The sequence below is a fragment of the Cydia pomonella genome, chromosome 14 (genome assembly GCF_033807575.1).
Source record: "Cydia pomonella isolate Wapato2018A chromosome 14, ilCydPomo1, whole genome shotgun sequence".
NCBI classification, from domain to species: domain Eukaryota; kingdom Metazoa; phylum Arthropoda; class Insecta; order Lepidoptera; family Tortricidae; genus Cydia; species Cydia pomonella.
Window position 1 is genome coordinate 14,542,477 of NC_084716.1, and position 24,471 is coordinate 14,566,947.

At 36.1% G+C, this 24,471-nt stretch overlaps 1 protein-coding gene across 1 annotated transcript in view; it reads right to left on the reverse strand.

Annotated features, from left to right (window-relative positions):
* Window positions 1-24,225, reverse strand: part of LOC133525027 (transient receptor potential protein) — a 68,547-nt gene extending 44,322 nt beyond the window's left edge. The window contains exon 1 of the mRNA XM_061861222.1: window positions 24,128-24,225. The gene's annotated coding sequence lies outside the window, so the exon portion shown is untranslated. The remainder of the gene's footprint in view (window positions 1-24,127) is intronic.
* Window positions 24,226-24,471: the final 246 nt, after the last annotated feature.

Consider the following 24,471-nt stretch of genomic DNA (forward strand, 5'->3'; position numbering starts at 1 on the left):
AACTACTTACTTTAAAAAAACTAAATCTACATTTATTCTCGTTAGGCCCACGGTTCTAGTCCTCCTACCCGTACCACTAATTCCTTCAATGTAATTATAACCATTTTCAATTGGAATAGAATTTTATTTCTTTTGTTTCGATCGATTTCAAAACAAAAGAAATACAAATAAATTTCCTGGATTTCAAATTCAACTGGCCTTAGGAGGATAAATAAAAACTATTGTTAAATTAAATTGAGTAATACAAACTATCTCCCCGCGGCATGGTTCCGTAGATGCTGGCAGCATGTCACGGTTGTATCGCAATACTAATACGTTGAGCGAAGAAGCTGCCAGGAGATCGATTCTGTTCTAACGTTTTGATATAGTTTTCATCTAATTTTGATATGACCTTGATCGTGAGCGCCAATAAGCGTTAGCGGCTCACGCATCTACCTATAGGCTAGGTACTTATTGGTGCGCATGAAATAATTGACACGATTCCAGGTCGAGTCAAAATGAGAAGAAAACCATATCGAATTATTAAAACAGAATTTGCCTCTAGTTCTACGGTGACGGCCGGTGACGTCCGCTATGTTTCGAAGTGCGCTCCAACACCACGGGCCACGGGTCTCGACGACGCTAAACGGTGAGGTGAAGGTGGCGAAGTGAGCCTGCCGTCTAAGTGCGCCTACCTTTATATATCTATATATACACCGTGGGCTGGTAAAAGTGGTAAAACCCGCCCGATTTTTAACCACGCATTTCTGAGGTCATAAGGAGCAAAAAATGTTTTATGAGTGATGATGATTGGACTAATTAGGCCCTTTTTCATCGCCGAGAAATTTCTGTTTTTGTGTTTTCTTCTTTCTTGTAAAATCTTGGCGAAAAAAAAAAACATTACAACAAATAATTTAAGTTTTTTAATTTTATTTACAGATCAAAATTGCGTTTCCGTAAAAAAAAAAAAATTTATGTAGTTATGTCTAAACCAATTCAAATAGTGGCAGCAGCGTCGCAGCTAAAAATAAGTTTTTAACAAAGTTAAACACTAAGTTATAACACTAGACCCTATTCATAGTGTTGTGTGAGGTGAGTAAGGTTGCCAGAGCTTAACGAGGGTGCGGAGTGTTAGGGTCGGCAACGCGCATGTAGCTCCTCTGGAGTTGCAGGCGTACATAGGCTACGGAGACTGCTTACCATCAGGTGGGCCGTATGCTTGTTTGCCACCGATCTAGTATAAAAAACGTTATTACAGAAACAAATTTTTACATGAATTGTCATTATCTCTAAAACAAGACCAATTTCAGAAAACTTTGTATGAAAATTTAATCTCTAAATGCGGCCAAGAACACACCTTTAAAATCTGTCGGATTTAACCAGCCCACGGTGTATGTTAAAGGTAGGCGCACTTACACGGCAGGCGCACTTTGGCCCCCTCACGTGTAAGTGCGCCTTTCTAGTTTTATACGGCGCCGAGGCCCCTGTATTTGGTCTTCTTTAATTTTGCCGCTCCGGGATTAGCTGGCGTTCCGTGGAAATAAAACGGTAGGTGTAGTCTGACTACATGGAAATAATTCTGATCTATTTGTTTTTAACACCTAAATAAAATGGTAATCTATAAATTGAACCGGCTTACTTTTTTATTGAGTATATTTTGTTCCTAGTGGTAGCGGTTCTATCGCAAATTAATTTGTTTACTTTTAATTCCGCTGTTTTGGACACAGGTTTCATTAAAGGCAAACAAATTAAAACTGTAGACCCGCTAACATTACCTATAGTAGGTATGTATTGAAAACTGTTTACTTTCAAATGTAATGTAAGTATATGTTAACCGTATAAATTATAGTTTCCGCTGAACGTATGTACTAAATGCTCTCAAGGCAAGGTTATTTTAGCAAACCATTTAAATTATCAAATTAATGGTTCAACAAGAAGTAACGAGGAAGCTACATTTAATGGAAGTTATAAGATAGACTCGCGTGGAGAGATTAAAGAGGCGCCAATTTCAATGGGTATACCGACATACTTTGTACTCGACCGTACTGAGCCGTCAGATACCATTTTTTTTTTAATAAAATAAAAATGAAACGATTCAGCGAGGAAATGCTGCCAGTATCGCTTCATTCATCATCTAGTTAAAGACGCTTTGTACTCCATCTACGATTTTTTTTTGTAATTAATTCTACGTATGTAGAAATGTTAAATAAATACAACAAATTGTAAATGTATAAATATGTACTGTAAATGTATAAATATATAAATAGTAACTGGAAATGTAGCATAAATTATAAACTGGAAAAGTAAATAACCCCATGCTCAGAGCCGGATCAGGAACTCCCCAGTTGCGGCGAAATTATAACATCTGTAAATATATAGTGACGTATAAGATGTAAATTTTATGAATAAATAATTGAATTGAATATCTTTGGCACTATGCCCCAGGGGCATATTTAGATATAGATTTTTAGTTTTTAATTAGTTTAAGTTTGTATTGTACCTTTATTTACATTTCACTCTGTTTAAGTTAATATGTTCTTTGGATAAATTAAATATTAAATAAAATGGAATAATTCAAAATCTTGGGCAGCATAGATATGTTGACTTAAATTTGTCTATACGGTTTGTTCTGTACAGTTTGCATGAGAAAAAGGGCGTAACTTTGCACTTAAAACGTCAAGAAAAAGAATGAATGTAAGTAAGAAAAAGATAGAATATTAATTTATTTTCAGCCTCACAATTTGAGCGAGTGTCAAAACTACTCAGAGCTTTTACAATTTCAATTTCATTAGAATTACACAAATACAATGAGGATAGAATATAAATAGATCTCGTTGAATGATTTAGAGTAACACCAGACTTTCATCGAGCAAAGATAACATTTGGACGAGCCAAAAGTAATGTAGGTCATATTGTTTGATCAATTTAAGATCGACAGGAAGTTGTTTACTTCGTAATAAGCTGTGATCTTTCATAGGCATTGAATGAGACTTCGTTGGGTATAATATACAAATCTCTGTTTTGATATTTTTCTGGGACATCAGTTATTCTGTGAAATCGGTGTCGAGACGTTGGTAAATAATAGTACATTGTGCAACGAGGGCGATAAGTGAAATTTTGGATACGAGGGAATTAAATACCCGAATTTGTAATATTTTTACCCCCGGAGTTACACACAATGTTTTTCATCACACTTGTGAAAAAAAAACTAAATTTTAAGCGAAATATTCTTAAATACGGTGACATATGAAACATTCGTCCGCCATTTTGTAATTTCTTGACTGGTTAAGCATCGAAGGCACGGACCTATTTGGCATTCAGCCACGATTGAAAATAAAAATATATATATTTTAAAGTCAGTATTTTGAAAGTAAAAATCATTTATGCTACTTGGTTTGTATGAGTAAGTGACATAATTTAAAAAAAAAGCTTTTTTCCCAATTCATAACGCCCCGGGAACAATATAGGCCTTTGTCCTCCAGTACACCTGCATGAAATAAGGTCTTTTTCGAGCAAGTGTGATGAAAATATAAAATAAATTCGCTATAGACCCGGTTATAAATGTAATTTAAAATGTGTTCAAAACGCGAAAGTTTTTCAGGATCACTTGCTTATTATTTTTTATAGAGGCTTTATCTTCTCGTTTTGAATATTACCGTAGAATATTTGCCTCTAATCTTGATGTTGACGCAATCGACAGTATCAATGAAGCCATAAAATTGAAAGATTGATTGACTGACATTTTTTCCCGCTTTTTCCGCAACATATGTTTGCAGGTGATTGTGCCTTGAAATATGCGCCGTTGCCAGTTTGTTAAAAATAAATGTAAGTATTTAAATTAACACACACAGTCAAGATATTTAATGTTTATACGGACAAAGTGACAAAAATATGTAAATACTACCTTAATATATAGGCAATAAGGTCGTGTATACATATTTTTGGCACCTTGTCAGTATCTATATTTAATACTGTACAACAACGACAAAAGGTCAATAAACCGATCGTTTCAGTGTTATAGTAGACGCAAAAACAAATTGACGATCGGAGTCGTAACACTTCTTATTCACGTTCCCGTGGTCGAAGGTAGGGTGAGAGAGATAGAGATATGACCCCGGTCAGTTTGGTGTGCGTCTACTGTAACAGCACGCTTAACTGACTAGTGGTAATCCTTAGGTCTTTGCAATAAGGTATGCTATCAGTTAACAGAAGGTGAAAGTAAAAAATTCGCTATCTCTATCGCTTGAATATGCAAGAAGAGAGACAATAAAGAAATACCAATGTTCGATTTTTGCGGTAGGCCCTCTGTATGGACGATGATACTTGCCGTTTTCCAGTGGTTAACATTTTATGTGTGGAATTTTAGCTTCACGCGGTTTTTATAGTTAGGGAGGCGAATAGGGGAATTTTCGGTAATACTCGAGCGTGGCAGTTTAAGATATGAGAGATACCTTAGACCTAATAGAACAACCTAGTAAAGTATTTAGCTCTATATGTAGTGACGCGCGCCTAGGATAGACGATCAGATTAGTAAAAAAAAATCGATAGTCTGAAATACTCGAGCGCGTCAGATTAAGATATTGGGGGTTGATTTTAGTGTTTTAAGACTAAATTTAACTAATCTGACGATAAGTCCTTGACGCCGCCGAGTTATAGGGTCGCGAACTTGTAAAAAAAAAACGTTAATCCGGCATTCTCGAGCGCGATTTCTTTTAATTTTATTTTGAAGAATATAATCTAAAACTTACTAAAAATACAAAATCTGCCGGTTTCCGCATGACCGGAAGTGTGGAGGAGCCATTTAGTCTTCCGAAAAACGCGTTGCGGCATATAAGTCGCAAACGATACATTTTACAAAAAAAAGTTTAAATAAACAAAAAAGGGAATTTTATTATACACAAAAAAGGTCTCTTTACATTTTTGTCCAACGTTAAAACTTTTTGACTTGAAGCATCATAAAAACTCAAACTCCCGGTTTTTTTGAGTATATCTCGAAAACTGAGGGTGTTAAAAATAATTGATATGAAATAACGATGATTAAATTATGTGAAAGAAGAAGAAGATGAATTGTATTGAGCAAAAATGTAAAGGTCATATATATTAATTATTATTATTATTGTAGTTTGTGGGCCTTTGACTGCCACGTCGACCAGGCATTGGTCTATTGTGACAGCCCTTTAAAGTTCATTACTGATGCCCGTTGAATCCAGGAAATTCCAGATTCTTTGGGCCGTAATGTTGTGTACCTCATAGGTTTGCAATACGTACCGCCCTAAGTGGGTACTTCTTTTTGACATTAGTGGTCCACAGGAGCAGAGAATGTGCATTGCAGTCTCCTCTGAGTCATGGCAGAACCTGCATGTCGCGTCTTGTTTCTTTCCAATTTGAAACATGTGTTTGTTCAATTTACAGTGTCCAGTCAAAATTCTGGTCACCGCGCAGGCTTTGTGTCTTTTGAGCCCTAGAAGCTCCCTAGCAGTTTTGCTGTTGAACCCTTTGATTAGAGCTTTCGAGTGTTCTTGTCCTTTTACGAACTTCCACCAATCGTTTGCCCTTATTTTTTCTAAATTGCTGAGCAGTGAATATGCATCCCGTTTTGTGATTCCACAGATCGGTTCTGGGCCGACCAGGGGTGTGTCTGCGCCCTTTCTAGCAAGTTCGTCCGCTTCTTCGTTTCCGTTAATGTCGGAGTGCCCTGGTACCCATCTAAGTGTGACTTTGTTGGAGTTTGTCAGTGCATTGAGGTTTGTTTTACAGTTCTGGACTAATTTTGAGTTTGACTCAAGGGATTCTAGTGCCAGCAGAGCAGCCTGGCTGTCTGAGTTGATGTAGATATGTTGGTGTCGTAGGTTTTTATCCAGGTTAATCTCCGCACATTTGTTGATGGCGTAGACTTCAGCCTGGAAGATTGAGGCCTGTGTGCCCATGCTGACGCTGGCTCTGAGCTTAGGTCTCTCACCATAGATCCCACATCCTACACCAATGCCTTTCTTGGAACCATCCGGGTACCAAATATGGCTTCCCTCTTAGACGTACATTTGGTCGTTGGTCCATTTGTCTCTAGGAGGTATTTCTACTGTGTACAGTTTAGTGAAATGACATTCAGTGTGCGTGTCATCGGTGGGCATGCTAAGGGTTCTATTTGCAAAAACCCAGGCCTTTAGTTTGGTTAATGCTTGAGAGCGCCATTTTGGCCTGTTTAGCATGCATATTCTGTAGACGCACTGCTTAGCCTCCTTTTGCACCTGCAAGTGGAGTGGTATAATATCCAGCAGTGCGTCTAGGGCCGCCCCCGGTGTCGAGGAGAAGGCCATATATAACAATACAATTATAATACAATTTTTATATCATTTCATTTTTTTATACAATAAATAATACAATTCGTACTATATTTCATCTACATTTACGTTGGTTGCATCTATCGCTTTATTGTCATTCTTAAAATCCCCGTTTTATCAAGGAGAAAGAAAGGAAAAAAAAGAAACCAAAAAACCTTTTTCGGTCAGATTAAGAGAACCCACCAACATTTTTGTCAGATTAAGAAAATATGCTTTCAGGATACCGAGATAAACCTCCCCTATGAAAATCTGACGCGCTCGAGTATTTCAAAAAAACTTTTTTTTTTTGCATTTTCAAAAATTCATCGTAACTTATCGTCACGCCGAAATCGTCAGTTTTTTTAAAGGGAGCTTCCTTGGGGCCTACTTAACACCCCTTCCGAAAATCTGACGCGCTCGAGTAATTTTTTTATTTTGAATTTTTGACTACTTTATATTCCTACCCCCACCACGCAAACCGGCAGATTAGTATACCGTTGTTATCAGAGGCACTTGGGGCATACGTAGTATGAATATCTGACGCGCTCGAGAATGCCCAAGTAACTGTTTTTTTTAACATTTTCGAAAAACCGTACACGCCAAACCCACCGCTAAAATGGTTTTTATCATATGAGCTTTTCTTTTCGAAATTATTTGATCTTTCGATTTTGATAGGTCTCGACGGCGCCGTTGAATTACGCCATTTAGCTACCTCGCCTCCCTAACTATTACGAACTCACGACCGTAAATTTAATTTACTGTGTTTTAATTTATGGCTTCTCCACTAAATCTTATAAGTAGTTTTCCTTCATGCCACATCTATCTTAGATCAGATACTAGTTATGATTTGTCAAAGTTTACCGTTTTGGATTTATAGGAGGTCGCAGCCTTGTGTTCAAAACATCGATTTAGATTAATAACATTTTTGATGCGATGCAAATGTATGAAACTTTACTACAAATCAATGTCTAATCAGACCCTTAGGAAATCGTACACGCTTGTAAGGACCTTATTGGGTAAAATTATTCATTATCTTTAAAATGGAGTTATAGTCTGTGCGAAAAAAGAAGAGTCGTATAATGTATGGGCCCCTTTACATTCCACGACTCTTCCGGTGTCTTTGAGAAATTAACTTAATTTATGCTCAGGATGCACCCTTGATATTAACGGAGTTTAAAAACAAGGTGTATAAGGGATACACCTTGTTTTTTAAACTATATTAATTTGAAGAGTACATTCATGAGCATAAATTAAGTTACTAATATTATAAATGTAAAGGTAACTGTTTGTCTGTTGTTATCTTCATGCTTAAACCGCTGAACCGATTGAGGTGAAATTTGGTATGAAGATATAATAGTTTGAGGCCGAAGGAAGGACATTGGATTTTTATAAATCATTATCATTATCCCACGCAGACGACGTCGCGGAGAGAAGCTAGTAAGCCTTTAATTAACCTTTGCATTAAAAATAATTGAGCTAAAATTAGCTTATTTCCTAAACAGCAGGTGAAGTCTAGAACTTTAATTTACGTCTTCCCACGCGACTCTTTACTTATATTGTTTTTGAACACAATTATAAAGACAAAAGATTCCTTTCATTTCCTAATTATGAATTTATTATGGACGATGTTATTATTAGTCCGCGGATCAAAGTGTATAAGGCAGACAGTGAGTGTAACATAGTATTAACATAATAAATGAATTTGTGTATCTCACGAGAAAGCGTGCAGGTACAATTTAATTAAATACAAAAGGAAAGTAATTAATTGAATTTATCTTGTTGCATTGCGCTTGCAGAATTACATGTTTTCTAGTAATCACAATATGTTGATTTTTTTTTATTTACAATAAAAATATACATAATGGATATACAGACGATTACTATAACTAGCTTATATCTAAAATAGGCCCTTGAGGCATTGTACCAAGGATGATGGCGGCATTTCCTCGTTGTATCGCAATACTGATACGTTGTGCGAGGAAGCCGCCAGCTCTTCGGTCACCAGTTACGTCAACCAGACGTTTCGCGATTTCTCCAAAAAACTTCTGCGCGCTGGGACCCCATGTACCTAGAGTTTCAACGCCAAAGGGTACAAAATGGTACTCTCTACAGAGGCTCTTATATTTATTACGTTTCAAAATTTCGGCGCTTTCCGCCGCTGCGCCCGCTTTTACATTAGTCCGTCGGAGGTGGGACGGTGCCAGTGTGTCTACGCAGGTAGTATCCCACACTAACATCTGTCCCAAGCTCCAAGGAACCAAGGACACCCCATCAGGCCTCTTGCCATCATCCCTGATAATGCCAGTCAGCTCAAGAAGAGCAGGCACATTGATGGTGGCAAGAGATCGACGGATTATGTCATTAAGCGACGCATGTCTTGAAAAACGACCTGCACTTTTTTGACAAGATAATCCATGGTGTCCCAGTCGGTCCACGTCCTTGCCACAAGAGCATATATGTTTAGTTTTATTTTGACGTGCGCTTATTAAAGTGTTTGCTACAACCTGCGCCTGAATTGTTTCTATGCATGTATTAGAGTCCCCGGCAAGCTCGGCCGCATTTCATCTTCCCATACAAACGGAGTTTCGTTCTCATTTTAAAACTACAAGGTGGGCAAATAAGAGTGATACACTTTGTTTTTAAATTTCAATTAAGTATATTAAGTCCAAAATTTATTTAATATTTTTTCATAAATATATTATTCAGGGTTGGCAATTTGAATACGGAAGATAATTTCTGCCAAATGTATACCTCTAGTAGCAAGCAATTTTTTCTCTAATGTTTGTGTTGGTTAAAACACGTTGTTTGCTTGATTAATTTCGAGAAAAAGTGACAGTGATTGGCACCCAAATTCCCCAAATTTTTAAGGTCCTGACTTTCTGTTGGGATATCTAAAAATTACGTGTCTATGCTAACAAGCTGATGAAATGTAAAACAGTTAAACTGACTATTAGACACAAATTTACTAAGATATTGCCGAAAATGTGCAAAAATATGCTGAAAATTGCGACGATAAGGGCTTAGATTTGCATGCTGTTAGAGATGGAGATATGTCAGACATTATATTCCGCGTGTATTTGCCAACCCTGAATAATATATTTTTAAAATAATACTTAACAATCTTCGAACTCAATATAGTTAAATTTTAAAAACAAAATGTATACTTCTTATTTGCCCATCCTGTATGTGTTTGCACATACAAGGACATGAGGTATATCTAGTCCTGTTATTAGTTTATATAGCGTCATTTTATAAAATAAACGAAATAGCGCAAAAAGAAGATTTGTACCTATCAAAAACCTAAATTCGCTGTATTTTTGTAACTATGGTATGAAGCTACATAAAATACTTAATTACAGGACTAGATTATACCTTGTTGCTTTAGTATAAAGTTTCAGAGCAATCTAGCTAATCATTTCAAAATGAGAGCGTACAACTACGTTTGTGTGGAGTCCCGAACTTGCAGGGGACCCTTAATACAAATTTTATAGAATTACAAAAATAATTAGCAGTTAGCAAACAAAAAATATTTTGAGTTAGTCGGCTTTTGGGAACTAAATTCACTAATCATGCATTTTTGTAGTTGTTCTCCTATCCCATTATTGTCTATCTAAGTTATATACGAAGAATGTATTACAGTTTTTTTTATTTTTAAATCATGTTGTTTTTGTCTCGTGGCAGATTGGACAGAACAACAACAAAAAATTGATCGACCCGACTACTTGGATACCTTTTGACACTTCGCTATTACACCTACTTACTAATAATAAGCAGTCAGTCAAATTTAATTGATGTTAAAGGCCAGTGATGACTTGCAACACCTAGAGAGACTTGCTACGTGGATGGATCAAGAATCAGATGCAAAAGGCAGTAATATTGGAAACGGCGCGTAGGTACAGAGGTCCTTCTTTCTGCGGCCCTTTACCACTACAGGCCAGGGCTTTGCCCCGCTGCCAGCAGCGGCGCCCTCAGTTAGGTATTTTATATATATATATATATATATATTTTTGTATTATTTTGAAAAAGTTTTATATTTTTAACAACCTAATCTGAGATTTATTATTATTATTATTATTTATAAATGCACAGGCAGCTTATAGCTGCTATGTGCACATCAATGTCCTGCATGGTTTATATTAGAAGAAATAAAGTAGATACTTGCATTTAAAAAAGATTTGCCCATAAGATCCGGTATTTAAATATCACTTAACAACTAGTCTAGAGTAATGAACACTTCGCGAGGTACCTTCGAGGGATGGTGACCGACTGACGTTCCCCCAAAACCCAAAATACTTAAAGTACATATTGAATGAACGTAGGCCAAATGATAAACAAATATACACAGGCAATGGTCAAAAGGAAGGCAAAGTTATCACTAAGGAAATTTTGTAACATATATTTTCGATAGTCTCAGTAGCCTTTTGTGCTATGAACAGTAATCGACTCCTTTATCATAGGGTTTTATTACAACAGTCGCAATTGAATTGATATTGGATGGAAAGCGTATAAATACATATTTTTTTCATATCTAAATAGATTGTATGGCCTATTTATTTCAATCCTTTTAAGGGTTACACATAAATTAGGGTTTAAATCAGGTTAGGTATTCTATTTTCAAAAACTACGGTCAAATGATACGGTGGATGAAAGTCCCGTTCAATATTTTGAGAAATTTAAGAATACTAAGACATCCATTATCAATGTTTCGGGTACCAGTATATTTAATTTTCTTGCTTATTTAATATGCCTAAATAGACTTATAAATAATCTTTAATAATAAAAAAATGGAAAAACTAACTCTGTAAATAATTTTTTCCTTTATCTTACACTTCGTGGTTTCGTTACAGACGTCCCCGTTAAGGACAAAAAAAAATTCACCACCGCAAAGCTCCCTTGATTGTTCAAAAGCTGATGAGAAATTTTCATTTTCTCCACATGTGTGGCAAAGTAATTTGATGCAAACTTTGAGTTGTTTCCTTATGTTAAAATGATGAATTTGAATGATAAATATTAAATAACGTTCATTTGAATTTGATTGTATTTGATGATTTATAGTTATTATTTTCTTCGCATTGGGGTAGTGAACATTTTTATGTTTCACTATGTGACACAATTGGTTTAACCCTCGTGTCTTGAAACCCTTGCAACGCTCAAAATATCACTTCTCGAACCAGAACGAGAACGAGTATCAATATTACCAAGAGCGGTTTAACAACAAATTTTCCCCATGTAAAACAAATAAATATTGTATTTGTCGAGTCTTACCAAAGAGTTGACGTTGAAACGCACCCGCACCTTGTGTTCTTTTTTCCGTCGCCTCATCTTGGTCGTCTATTATTTATTAGATTTTTGCTAGCACATTAACCCATTTTTTACACTTTGATTTCAAGGTTTTTTTAACCTATTTATTTTCCTTATGTATGCATTTTGTTTTGCTAACTCATGTTGATAACTTTGCTGAAATTCAAGATTTTGAATAATTACGAATTAAACACTTATTTAACATTTTTTCTGTACAGTCGCCATCAGATATATCAAAGCGGGCAAGGTGCTCACAAACATCTGAACACGCCTCTATTGTCAAAAGGTGTCAGAGTGCGTGTTCGGATATTTTTGAGCACCTCGGCCGCTCCGATATATCTGATGGCGACTGTAATTATGCTTTACCTTTGATTTATAATTTAAAACAATTTGAACATATCATAAAAATAATAATGTTTTAAACATGATGTTTATAATAGGTGTATAATAAAAAATAAAATAAACAACCAGTACAGGAACGGTAATATCTGTTTCTATGCGGTTTGCACAAAAACTATAAACTCAGCATTTACTTTCATATACTTATATAATATTAATTTGCACTGAATTTCACTTGATTCCTGTAATCACAATAATTCACTTTTAACGTATAAAACTCGTCTAAATCTTGGATCACTCCGATTCGCGTATCTGCGCGTGCGCTCCTACTAAAGAGCGTCTTACTCTGAGTCAATCAAAACACAGATCTGCAGACTGATCTATATCTATAGTGTCGGCCAAAAATACCTTTGTGTCTCAAGGGTCATGAAAAAATCCTTAAAAATGGATGGCTGCGATTTAAGTGTAACTGGCCTTCATATTGGGGCCTGTTAACACATTCATTTCTTGAATATTTATGCTGTTTATTGTGTTATAATAATATTTGCAATAATAGCAAGTAGCTGCTTGCATTTAGTAGCAAATGTATAAATTACGTAAGATTTACACAAATTTAAACATTCCGAACCTTTTTATTTGTTCAATGAGGGCTAACGTGTATAATTTCGCCGCTAGGGACGCTAGTGTAGACGGAGATCTTTCAAAATGTCTATTTTAATTATTTTTATTTTATTGTTGATTATTCATGGTAAACATTAGATAGAGTCTGTTCGGAAAGAGAATGTACGAGCTGAGTCTGAAGCCAGTGACGTCATCATTTCAACGAATGAGATTTCAGTCTTTCATTTATTAAACAATAACGCTTACGCGACGCTTGGTGCCCAGAGGGCCTACCGCGAACCACGTTCGACGTGTTGCCTCTCTGTCGCACTAGTAAATTCGTACGTAAGTGTGACAAGGAAGCAACCCGTCGAACGTGGTTCGCGGTAGGCCCTCAGAACTCTATGCGTCTCGTACTCGTAATGTTTTTACGATACGCTACACTTACGCTACGAGTGCTGAGGGCCTAAGTTTTTCAAGAGTAGGCAACAAGCAGCCTCTATATGCTCAAAATATCTTTGGCTATCTGCGTGGCAATGCAGCTAGCATATTTGGGACGTTTGGGCCCGGCAAGGAAAGCTCGGGGCTTAACTATTAAACTGTATCTTTTTTTTGACGAAGCATATGGATACTATTTTTGTGTGTAACAACTATGACGAAGCCTGTGTTAAAATGTTAATGTAATAATGACAAATATAATAAAATAAATAAGGTTGATGAGCGTTTATGGAACAACAATGCAAGTCACATACTGAACTGTTTATAGAATAGCAGCCAGTTTACTTTTCTCGCTGAATGTCACTATCTAAATATTTGGTTTTGATGTATCAAAGGAATAGAAGCAACACGAACGTTTAAAATTAGGTTCAAGGAAATGCTACGGCTGTTTATTTATTAACAGCGTAGGATGTCCTAGAAATTATAATTTTCTCAAATGCGGAAATATCGTCATGCGTAGACTACGAAACATCGTGTTGCAAGTGTTTTATTGAAACGCACCAGATACGTAATGCATTTTCACACAACATTTTCGGCTTTGGTGGGCAAAGTTACACCCTCCACGCGCCAGCTACGCTTCGCAGCCTCACGATCCAACTAGATTCAATGATTTCCTAAAGTTACGATATGGATTGGATGTGTCAGTATCAAAAGTGACGTTTTTGTTTGAAGAAATGTCCCTGTGTATATTTAGTAAATGTTTGACGTATCTTAAAGTTCGATTCGGCCGTCATTCAGCGTGTGAACAGTACTTGTGCAATAAACTTTGAACATATTAGTTTTTAGGTTTGTTTTATTGATTGTTTAAGTCTAATTCTTGGGGAAAAAGGAGTTTGCAAAACTTATAACCCTATAAGGCCTTGCTACCTTCGACTTCGACCGTCTGCAAGAACCAGGCCAGCAATCTCTAATATCCTGGCAACTGTTGTAAAATTAGTAACGTTAAACGTAATGTAATAATACTACCGCTCTAATGTAAATAATACTTGTATATCGCCAATCTTCGTCATGTTAATTTAACTTGCTAACTTGTTATAGTGCGTAATGTTTCTTGATGTATTTTTTGTTACAATGTATCGGTTACATAATACATATAAAGGGTAACATATTGTCATAACAGTGCAATTAGAAATCATCCTTATCGACAACTTATAATGTTGCTTCCATTTGATTGAAAACATCACATATTGGTTTGGTCACACATATTAGTAAGTAATATTAGTGGATAGGTACCTATTTTAATTACATCAGCAGCAAAAATAGTTGGTGGCCGAGGAGTTTAAAATTATCTGAAGACTTTATTGTATGCCAATGTATTATATTGTGTGTTGTTATAGCAACAAATAAACGTCTTGTCTATCTATCTTATTCTTAAGGGAATAAGACTGTGTGTATGTAATAAAATAAGACACCCGCCAGCGTAGCGTCAAGCGGCAAATCTGTTCACTCCAGATCTTACGCTTGAAGTTTATTGAAGTGTGCAAAAGGGAAGCCATCACGTATGTGAACATTTCATGGGTGCGAAAGAGACAAACTACAAATGAAAACGTTGCCACATTTGAACTTCATAAGGGCCTCTACATTTAGGAGATAGTGATAAATAGAGATGTAGTGTATGGTTATATCTTCGAATATAATGTTACAACAACCACAGCCAAATAACACTTGACCCTACTCATAGTGTTGTGTTCCTGCCGGTGAGTAAGGTTGCCAGAGCTCAACGAGGGGGGTGGGGTTAGGGTCGGCAACGCGCATGTAACTCCTCTGGAGTTGCAGGTGTACATAGGCTACGGAGACTGCTTACCATCAGGCAGGCCGTATGCTTGTTTGCCACCGACGTAGTATAAAAAAAAAATACAACAGCAAATAATTTACGCAATCGCATATTAATTTTGGATTCAATACTTGCTTTTTCACAGGCAATCTTGTACATTGACCTGTGGTGTGCTCTGAGAGCGCTCGCATTCATTTTCATTTGTTTGTTATGAATGCCACGCGTCTCGCTCGAGCGTGTCAGCTCTCTTGAATCGCATCCACTTAGGTCTGTGAGTATACTGATCGATAATGCCGCTCCTTACGCAAATCTGGTGGCGAACTATAACTTAATCGGTCGAAGCTTAACTCGATTAAGTACTCGTCCCTATGTTGACCTCTATTGTCTTATTTGACGACTATTAACCGGATTGGCAGTAGGTACAGTCACAGACTTTAAATGATGGTCCATTTAGGGTTCAAGCTAATTTGGTTATGAATACGTGACTGTACCTGATTGTTAATTATGTTTTTGAATTAAATGGGGACAATCTTATACAGATCGACTTAGCCCCAAACTATGCAAAGCTTGTACTGTGGGTACTAGGCGACGATAACCTATATCTACCTATAATACCTACTAACATTGATAAATCAGTACCTCAAGATGAATGATAATGAAATCAAGATCAATATTTAAACGACAATAAAATAAACAATGTAAATATCGGCATGGAAGTTGTAGAAATGCTCGAATGCATGCTAACATAGTATTGAAGTGTTTAAAACTAAGAATGACAGCAATGTAAGCTCATTATGAGCTTAAATCTGTCCCTACCCGCAACAGTCATAACAGTTGTTGGCAAATCGGTAGGTATATGGTAAATTTATTCCCACATTTTACTTGTAGATACATGAATGACACACCAAATATAAGCCGGCATGTCGCTTGTTTCTTCCCAGAACCTGAAGAATTTAGAATGAGTTACCTCCAGACCATCTAGCATGAGTTGCGTTCTCGCGCGCGTGTCCATACTTGAAGTCACGTAAGATGTATGGAGTCGCGCGCGAGAACACAACTCATGGTAGCAGGTTTGAGATGTTTCCTTTGTGCTACGACATGAGGTTCTTCAAGAAGCGGGTATTCAGGGTTCTCAAGGGTCGGCAACGCATAAGTGGCTTCTCCGATGTTGCTTATGCTGATGGGCGATGGTGAACGCTTCCCATCAGGTGGCTCGTGTGCTCGTTTGCGTTTGCTGACTATTACACAAATGGTCGAATTAATTTTCCAATGGTTTTGGAAGGGCAGAAATGTGAATTGGTTTGTGTTGCCAACAGTCATGCACTTTTTAGTTCTCTAGTTCAGTCAGTAGCTCAACAGATCCATCCAAATCAACAGTACCGGTTACATTTCTCTTATTTGTGGATATATTGAGTTGAAAGTAGAATTTGATAGACAATTTCATTCAATATGAATCATTCAAATAAATAGATTTATGAATCAAATGGTTGGTTAACAAAACAATGTTTTAACGTGGCGTCTTTGTCACTCTCTAGCGAATGAGCAAGTAAATGAAAATATAATTAAGCTGAATCCGAATTTAACTAGTGAATGAAAGAGTGAAATCAAGTGAAGTACTTCATTTGAATATTTTATTCGCGTACTACTCATGTCTAGTCGCCAAAAGGTGGCATGGGGATAATAAATACACTGATACTAGCGAAACAGTTAATTAATTAAAAGGACGTCTCGTCGATCGCTACACTTCGAGAAAGTGTAGTGAGTGTAGGTTTAGTTTTATTTTAAATTTAAATTTTCGCCATCACGATATCATTGTATACTACCTACCTAAGCATGATACCAATTACATAGTGTATTTGGCAGATATTTAATTTTTAGTACAAGTTTTTATTGCCGTCTGTACTTTTCTTACCACAAGCAACTAATACTCATGGGGACAATTATAACAACCCCTACAAACAATAAGGTTATTTTATCATAGAGTTCTTATGGCCACCTCCTGTCTCCATCATCAGATCAGCTCGATGGTACCATAATATTGCACTGTACTGTACCCGACTTACATACTCGTATGTAATGATAATTTTCAGCTTCACCGGAAACCGGAAAGTGAGTTAAATTTAACTGGCAAGATTTTAATTTAATATCTGTAGAGGGTCAGACAGGCAACGGAAAGTCGAAACAAAATAAAAGACAATTGAAAAATGTAAATTTTCCGTCAATGACTCATTAAGTCGACTAAATACATACAAATCTCTTTTCAACGTTCGAGATCTAAATCTCGATCAGTTTAACGCCATATATCACTATAACAATCCACGGCCTATAAATATCGTGTTATATCTTCTTTAAAGAAGCGTAATTTTCCAATCGAATATAGGTCTTATTGTCTTCTCGTTAAGATTTAAGGCTCCAGTATGTTTTTTCGATTCGAAGCGCCATATAGCAATGTAAACAAATTAGTCGTAACGTCTGGATCAAAGATGTTTTAGTGCCGATTTAATAGAACGAGACGGGAATAGGTGTGACGTGTCACTGAGTCACTTCGCATCCTTCTGAACTTCTTAAGGAGAAGTTCCGAAGAGTCTCTTAAGAAATCTCCCTAATGTGAATCCGAAGTTAGTTTAGAAGACAATTAGTTTACGAAGTCAAAGTTGACTCCTTTTCCTATGTTAGTTTTTTGTTTTGTGTGACAAAGTCATCTAACTAGAGGCGGCATTATGTTCACAAAATATCGCCGTTCATTTGTTCGATGTATTATTATAATATACATGTACCTAGCTACCTAGGTAATTTGTAGCTAAAAATACTTGATTTTGAGTAGTTTTATATTTGACAAATTAACATTCGATTGGCAGCATCACATCTAAAATGTCTATGTAACATCTTACATGTAAGAATTAATAAAAACGACATTTCTAAGATCCTCTGCATCGGGCATGCTACACCTAAAGGCCAATGCACATCACAGCGTATGTAGCACGGAACATTCCTACCTACGCGCACGAGCACACGTCGGGTACAGTACACGCTCCTGTATTTTCCAGAAATAGTTTTTTCCAAGTTTCGATTTCTGCCATTTGTAATTTTTACCGCTTTATTTTTTCTCAATAGCTTCCTTGGCCGAAAGCATTTATAACCATTTCTGTAATTTCGATTTTTCTTATGATAATATACCTACGAGACACAAATTACTTCTTTTTGTAAATCAACATCATACAATAAAATAACCTCCTCTTCGCTTCGCTCGTCGTCGCACCTATCTGTACTCTGTTAAATGACACCTTTCCGTAATTGTAAACAAATTAAATATATTGGGAAATTATGCGAATAGTCAGAAAACTATCAGGAAAACAAACTACCTATTGAAAAATAGATATAAGGGATAAACATGCGAATGGTTAGAAATGCTGTTGGGAAAGGAAGCTATCGATAAAAAATAAATTGCAAATAGCAGAAACCTCAGATGTCAGAAAACATGTCTCAGAGGAAACTACTTAAATCTTTACATTAAGTAAAGTTCCAATATTGATGCGACGGAATATAGCGAGCTTACAGACGTTATCCGAGTCTGTTTGTTTATTTAGCGCTAATCTTCCGGAACTGTATGATTTTTTACGTTGCATCAAATTCATACCAAAATGTCATAAGTTTCATGCATTAATAAGCAAATATATCCTTTTAGAATAGACTAGTTTAGTTATTGGGTTTATAAAATTACATACCCAGAGCGCGATTCAGATTACGGTTTTGATCTGGTATTGACACGACCTTATTGACGATCGCCTTGGTGACTGGCCCGCATCTACGACTAACGTACGACTTTCGCTTCATATCGCAAGCAAAATCAGATGAAAACCGTACCATTTTTTTAAATCTGAATCGGCTTCCCAGTCGTATGTAAATCTCGGCCGCTAATGTAAACAAACATAAAATAATACGTTAACGTGGGTGCTTCTACAATATTTGATTATTTAGATAAATATACAAAACTGAGGTCAGAATGCTTTTTCGTGGCCACGTATTTTGTACATTCGTAAAATGTTACATCATATTTGTGACGAAACTAGAATGTAAAGTACCTAATAGAGTATGGTTGGAAGAAACATTGCCCGTTAAAAATGATTTGTTATATGGTGCTGACTCGAAAAAGATATCTTGGAGTTTTTCGTGGTCTCCAGCAAGCTCGGTTCTCCATACAAACGTACTTACGCTCTCATTTTAAAACGACTAGCTAGATTGATCTGAAACTTTGTACTTACAAAAGGATAAGGTATATCTAGGGCTGTAATTCGTTTATGTAGCCTCATATACCATAGTTAAAAATACAGCGAATTTAAGATTTTCACACAAAATTTGTTTTTGCTACAGGAGCTATATAAACTAATTACAGGACTTGATATACCTTATGTCATTATATGTGCAAAGTTTCATTACAATTCAACACGTAGTTTTAAGATGAGAACGAAACTCCGTTTGTATGGGAAGGCGAAACTTGACCTAGCTTGCCGGGGAATCTTAAGTAGACGATATTACGGGTATTAATAATATAATGATATCAGCAGCAGAATATATATAAATGAAGCTTTGAATTACAAGTTATCCCTTTTTAGGGTTCCGTAGCCAAATGGCAAAAAACGGAACCCTTATAGATTCGTCATGATCGTCCGTTTATGTCACAGCCACTTTTTTCCGAAACTATAAGAGCTATACTGTTCAAACTTGGTAAGTAGATGTATTCTATGAACCGCATTAAGATTTTTACACAAAAATAGAAAAAAAAACAATAAATTTTGGGGATTCCCCATACTTAGAACTGAAACTCGAAAAAACTTTTTTCATCAAACCCACGTGTGGGGTATCTATGGATAGGTCTTTAAAAATGATATTGAGGTTTCTAATATAATTTTTTTCTAAACTGAATAGTTTGCGCGAGAGACACTTCCAAAGTGGTAAAATGTGTCCCCCCCCCCTGTAACTTCTAAAATAACAGAATGAAAAATCTAAAAAAAATATATGATATACATTACCATGCAAACTTCCACCGAAAATTGGTTTGAACGAGATCTAGTAAGTAGTTTTTTTTAATACGTCATAAATGGTACGGAACCCTTCATGGGCAAGTCCGACTCGCACTTGGCCGCTTTTCATAAATATATCCCGCCCGCAGCTTTTATATTAGCTACCACCGAAAAATAATAGTACTACCGTAAAGAAATGACACTTCCTACAAAACCGAAGCTTGACAGCGATTCAGGGACGAATCATGCTGTCCCTTTCTAATTTTTGGCACTATCCCTTTCGGCTATTTAGGGATGTCAAAATTCAAGTTATTATCTTATCTGTGGTTGTGCACGCAAAGGGACGTCACGTTGTGCGAACCCTAATAATTGCTCGGAGTAATGCTGAGCTGAAAGGAGCCAAGAATGCCCAAAAGGATCAGTGTCGCCACTGTCGCCCCACTGATATTACCCAATACACTATATACCGCTATATGAAAAAAGTTTCGATTGGTTAATAAAAAAATTGATGGGCATAAAATGATATATGTCAAAGCTCTTGCGCGGCATTACTATATACGACGTTGTCAACATGCGCGCAGTACAGTTCGAGTCGCTCCCACACACAATTCCCGTGGGTCATTTTTAGTCAGGCTCCTATAGTTCTTCCAATTCGTTGAATAATATAAGTATATGTATTATCTAGTTGCTAGGCTAAGGCGTACCATACATGGGCTGAAATAATCAGACATTCAGCACCGGAATCTTTATTTATCCTGACGGAATAAATTAAGATATGCCTAATTAAGCACCGGAATTGAGCAAGTTCCATGCTTTCTTCTGATTCGGACTGTACTTTGAGCTCACAAGTCGAAGTTCTAAATAAAATTGTCAGTCTGTTCCAGGTCGCAAGAAATATGTAAAATAAAAGTCGTTGTAAGAAGAATATTATTGATGATGAACGTTACTTGTATAAATAATAAACCTTAACAGATATTTTCTAAATATTCATGTAATTACATGTAAGCACGTATTCTTGACCTCGTTCCAGTTAATGGCAAGCGCAGCATTGGCTTTTAAGGAAGCTATCATATTTATGGGTAGATGAATCATTTAAGTAATTGTCCGCTTTTAGCGTGCCGAACGTTTATTTGCAAATATCCTGGCAGTGCTTTGCAATTATTGCAGACGCGACTCTTTTGTTGTATTAATTATTTCACGTCCCCCTCAATATGAGATTTTTTTCGGGACCTTCTTCCACCGCTATTTCTAGAATTTTATAATAGACGGCGAATCTCCTAGACACCCAAAAAGGTCGCGACCCGCATGTTAAACACATTTAATTATGACAATACAAGAGAAGAAATTGAGGATATTTATTTGACATCAGTCATTATACTACCTCTAGAAGACAGAAGTAGGAAGAAGACAGTTAAAAAAAAGCATATTAAAATTAATAGGTATTTGGCTGAATCAACTTTTTTTGTCAGGAATATAAATATTTGGCCTACTTTAACAGTGATAAAACAAATACCGGATTTTATGGAAAATAATTCTTATTATATAAAAAACAGATAAACAAGCTACGTAATGCAATATTTTTTTATTCGTGATTTGATATTTTATAACTTGTTTAAGAGCAGTGACCCCGGGACAAAGCTGTGTCCCGCACTTTTGTATGAAAATAAGGGGTCGTTCACCTAATTTTTTTATATTAATTTTTATATTAAATTTGACGTATTTCTATTTCTGCAGGATCTGGCATAAGTATAAGTATATTAAAGTTCTTGTTTCATCTTGACCATGACAAAACTTTCAAAAGTTGAACTAATAATGATTAACGGCAATTCTTGCAAAAGACAAGAAAGAGTTGTATCACCTTTATTTCCAAGTTTAAAAAACACAAAATCATATTTATTGAAAGGGAAGAAATGGAGGTTATGACGATTATTTGACAGACAATCATGCATTGCCCAAAATACAACTAGATTAGCTGTGAACTCATTGTACTACGCCAAGGACACAAAGTAGAGGACAGAGTACAGATAAGAAACCTAATCAAAAGTTATTAGGTATTTAGTGTCAAAGTTTTGTGATATTTTTCGTATCATGGTCTTTTTTTAAATTGTATTTTTTCTACATGTCTTCTTGTATAGAACTACGCGATAAATTCTATTTTCAAGATTTGATGTACAGACAACAATGCTATTCGCTACTTTTGCATACAAACTTCTATGCAGGGGGGGCACTTTTTATATACGAGTATTTGAAATTCATTATTGAAAAAATTAATCCCTCTATGTCTCTTATTCGATAATTAATAGTATTTTTTGCGACATCCTACTTAATAAGGATTCTTAAATAAAATTCAAGGGCCGAAGTTACAAAACGAAACGAAGTTGACTCAACTTCGTTTCGTTTTGTAAAGACAGTGCACACAATTTTTTTTTCTAAGACAGCCGCAAACGCATAAAAAAAGGTATTCATAACAACATTGCGTTTATAATCCTATAAACAAGGACCCGGCCCTCCGCGAGCCGCGCTTCTTATGAAGTTGATTTCGAAATTACTGGCAGTCATCGACAAAATAAAAGTATCGGGGTAGAAAAAGGTACATATGTACATTGTAATACGCTTAACTTGAAGATTTGTATCTAAACTTTAATGAGCCCTAGGGCTGTGCAAATGTTTTTGAAGTTTTTCACATCCAATTAATTCCTGCTACAGAGTTTACTTTTGTTCTAATTCCTTAAGTACAAGTTTGTAGCGTTCGATGCAGTAATAGAAGCCGACGTTGAGCCACCAAAGTTAGTTGAGTTTAATTAATTGCTACTTCCTGACTGTTTGGAAGTGACTGTTCCGAAACAGGTTTATTATGCGGATGTTGGTAGTAAACAATAGGCTAGTTGGATTGTAGTAAATTGAATTATTTTCCAGAAGTCACGAAGATTATGAAACATGAAAAAACAGGTTAATATAAAAAAACTGGCAACAAACAAAAACTCATTTAATGGAAGTGGATTCATCAATTTTATTATATGACGTTGAGGCCAATTCGAAAGTACACGGACATCAGAAAGATATTTGAATCATATATAATATGATTATCATACATCTCGTCCACGCTATTACATGTACGGACAAGTACGAGCGAAATGCACGATAGCTGAATGACTTCAGTTAGGTATCATTTTGATATCAGTGTGTGATTATTTCGTTAAATTATAGGTAGGTATGCTCTTGCGACTTACATCAGCATAAACTGCTCATAACTTTGGCTAGTACCTAAATAGTGGGCAATAAATTCATCCATGTCTGTAACTTTCGGAAACAGGAAATCAAAACATAAATCTCTGTAGATATGACGCATATTGGAGCCTTTTTCCAGTGTCATTTACGTAATGTATTTTAATACTTAGTGGGTATTTGTGAAAAAGCTAGGAAGGCAACTTTTGGTTTCTGCTTTATGTGTTGATGTTGAATGACTTTATGTTTTGGTTTAAACTTTAAACATTTAATATACCAAAAACTCTGCTTGATATATCATTACTGCCTTATAAAATAAAGTCCCCCACTGCGTCTGACTGTAAAATATCTGATAAGTAACTCAAAAGCGACTGAACAAATTTTTATGCGGTATTTACCTATGAATAGAATGTTCCTTGAGGAAGGTTCTTTCTTGATATACTTAGATTTAAGTGTATAATTTGTTAACCCGAGCGACGCCGGGGCGGGTCGCTAGTTTTTAATAAAAGCAGATGGTAGAAACATGCACATACTTCGGTTTTTCGGTTATCTTTTCTGTCCCAGAAAATTAAAATAAAAACGTCGGTAAAAGAAATGCTTCCAATCTTGAATACTAAGCACGTTATAAATCGATACGATTTGTACTTTCGGGAAAAAAGACACAAATTTCATATTTTTACACGCAACTTGTTAAATATTTAATTAGGAAGTCCATTTTTTGTTGGCATAGTCATGCGTTGGCTTAAAATTTTAACCGTGATAAACTAAAAATCTGCTCGTATTTAATATGATCGATTTCAGGTTCATTCAAGAAAAGTATCGGGTACGTGACGATATTTTGTCAACACTTCTGATAAAGCTAAGAAGCCGATATTTGGCGTGATAACGTTTGATAGCCTGTAGAAATCGGTATATAATACGGTTATTAAGGTAACTATACTCGTCACGTCTCCGACAAAGTACACTTTTTTTAAGGAATGCCCTTTTAGAGGTGTTGAATACCTAAGTAGCGTACGTTAGCGACACTCTCATGGAAAGTCCCTAAACTTATTGAAAAGATAAAATGAACTTACCGTATTCACCTGGAATCACAGTGGCTGCACATTATTTTAACCGGCACCGTTTAGCGGACTCGCCAGTCCAGCGGGACACTGGACAATATTGTAAGTGTGTCCATGTTAATCGAATTTCATCGATGGGCTGGCCGCGGTTTGCACAGAGGATATCGATGGTGCCATTTTGCGGGAATGGGAGTAAATATTTAGCAGGTAAATAAATGTACCGTAAAACTACCCAACTATTGGTAATCCAAAGGCTTCTATGGTCCAAAAATTACTGAATCCCTTCGGTCAGGGGTGATTATTATTTAAATGTCGCAGTTCTAAGGCAAAATATTTTTATAAGTGTAAGAATAAAC